Source organism: Anneissia japonica, unplaced genomic scaffold, assembly GCF_011630105.1.
Source record: "Anneissia japonica isolate Jap-2015-1 unplaced genomic scaffold, ASM1163010v1 scaffold287938_len408866_cov212, whole genome shotgun sequence".
NCBI classification, from domain to species: Eukaryota; Metazoa; Echinodermata; class Crinoidea; order Comatulida; family Comatulidae; genus Anneissia; species Anneissia japonica.
In genome coordinates this window covers 91,626-94,677 of record NW_022696173.1, presented here as the reverse complement: position 1 = coordinate 94,677, position 3,052 = coordinate 91,626, and positions in this window count along the sequence as shown.

Sequence of the window (3,052 nt, the reverse complement as noted above, 5' to 3'; positions counted from 1 at the left end):
AGATGTGTATAAGAGACAGATATATATACATATGTATGTGTAAGTAATAATAAATAAATGTATATATGCATATGTATAAATATATGTATATATACACATGTAAAAACAATGAGAAGACAATGTACAATCATTGAAGGTTGATTTTACTACAAATTTACTACAATATAATAAAACAGGATTACTGCTATCTTTATTAATGTCATCAATATAAATCATGATACTGTACTCTAGCACATCTTGCACTAATGCTGGGGCCCTTTTAGTGGTGGTGCCAGCAGGGGGTGGGGGGAGCCAGGGGAATTTTCCTCCATCGGACAGGCCTGTGTACCCACTGTTGTCTGACGCCACAGCAACGTCGTCGAATGGAAAAATTTGGAAAAATACTATTTGCCTATCCAAAGGCAATTTGGACCAAACTAAGCCCTAAAATTTCTCCTGTGAACCATACCAGAGATTTGGCTTAATCCGGGACCGAGGCTCTGGCCATCCCCCTGGTTTGGAACCCCCCCCCCCCCCCCCCCCCGGCCACTTTCGAAACCTTTTAATCGAAGCTCGACCACGCCCACTTTGCTTTTGTCTGGGATATCTGATCCCTTGTCGGGGGAATTTCCCCCTGCCCGTACCCACAAACACATTGAAATAGCCTTACATCACTTACAACCGTATGGCCTATGCCACGTGGTATCGGTGGTTGTAATTAATTCCATCAAGGGCCGTCAGTCAAATAGGACCATCATATTTATATAAATGCTAATATGGAGTAATTATGAAACCACATCATCTGCTCTCACGCCTTTGTCATTCAGATTCGAAATACGGTAATTATACACAGTTAGGTCTTCTTGTACTAAAAATTAAATAAAACAATTGTTTAATTTAAAACAAACAGATGGGAATATCACGTGAGTTGAGGATTCACAGAACAGAATTAGAGAATCACTTGGGTTTGTGTAAGGGGGGTGGGGTTGACTATGATTAAATAAAGTGATGCTGTCGATTGTTATTGACTTTTGTTTCCTTCACATGCCACTTTTAATCAAATTACACTCCCAAGCAATCAGTGTTGATTGACTAGTAATATACACATTTGAATTTCTAATTAAGGAATAATGCTATTTATTTTATAATTAAATCGATCGATTTTCAACATTGTCATCATTATTATACTGTTACTGTCATAAATTCATTAACAATAAAAATAATATAATAATAGTAATACAAATTTTATAATACCAATAATCATCACCATCATCATTATTACTATTATTACTGTAAATATTGTTAATATATTATTAGTGTTATTGATATTATTGTTAGTATTAGCCCTATTAATATTACTAAGAACAATATTATCATACAGTATTATTAATTGCCTATTATTAATTTAATTATTAGCGTTATTATTAATACATCATTATTAGTGTTATTGATACTGTATTATTGTTAGTATTACGGTATCGTCATTATTAGGCCTATTAACATTATTAAAAAGAGTATTTTTATTACAGTATTATTGATAGCCTAGGCCTATTATTAATGTTATTATTATTAGTGTTATTATTATTTATATTATTCAGTAATGCCATTATCGTTATTGATAGAAAAAAAGCTACCAATATTAATCGGTATATTATCTTAATCGGTATATTATCGAATAATGTAAATATTATGTAAAATACTCGTACAACTGTAAATTAAACATCGCACACTTAAGTATCATACTAAGCATCACACACGTTTAGCTTGTAAGACTAATACTATTTATTTGGTCCAAAATACTGATAATTACCAAAAAGTGAACTAATCAACAAAATGGTAAACTAACACACGGATTAAACAACATTCACAAAACATGGAGCAATAATAAACAATCGTACAGTAATATCCATGCAAAAGGTATTAAACATATAAAAATTACTTACAAAGATTAAAATTTACAATAATCACAAAAAAGACAATTAGTACAGTAATAACAAATTATCCTAGTTAAATTATTAAAATTACGATAAAATTTGATTAATTAAAAATGATAAATATAAAATATAATTAAAATCACCCATACAGTTTAAATTTACAACATTGAGATAATATGTAATTAATACAAAATATTAATTAAGACAATAGGTAATTAATTTAATATGTACAAGTACAAAGAATACAACACTAATAATAGATATGTTAGGGCTATATTATTACTGTTTTAGAAACATATTGTTAAAATCAGTATTGAGACACAACTAACCATCCGATCCCACTACCATATTTCAGTGGCTGATTCAATTTTTATTGCCGGGGTTGCGCGAGTGACAATCGACGACCTTCGAAGCGAACTGAACCTGGCCAAGAGAGAGAAAGGTTGTGGGTGTTCCCTTACCTATTGAAGGGTTCCAGGGGCTGAGCCCCTGGAAGCTTCGGAGATAATCCATTTTAAAGTCTATGAGTTCACATTGGCCAGTGATTTTTTTTTTTTTTGGTTACTGCCGTAGTAGAATAGGGTGCGGGGTTATCGGGGTGAGCACCCATTTTGCACCCCTGGATCCGCCCACTGCATTGAGATGTTCTCTTGAATTTTCCCAGGATACGTTATTCTGTAAGCATTTTGTAACAATACGCAATAAAACAAGTAAATCAAATATGATGTTAAATGAAAAATTCAGTATTGAACAGAATGGAATTGTCGCCACTTATGCATGCAACAATGTCTCTACCCACATATTCCAATCAATCGGACCCACGCATAAAACTTTCTTGTTATTTCTAAATGATATACTTATTAAAATAAATTGTTTTGATAATGATGATTTTGAAGTGTCAACAGTTAGTCGGGAATTGGTAGCCATGGTGTCGGGCTTCGGCTGATGTGTGTAGTAATGATCCTGTCACGTTCTTGGACAATTGGCTTACACTATTACTCGTATCTATCTTGGGGAAATTGTAAAAGAAAATGATTTTACTAAGATTAATAAACATGATCAACCACAGAGCTTTAAAATCTTGAATATCTTGAATATCATAGAAGAGTGTCCCGCCTTTTTTTTTGGGGGGGGGGGGG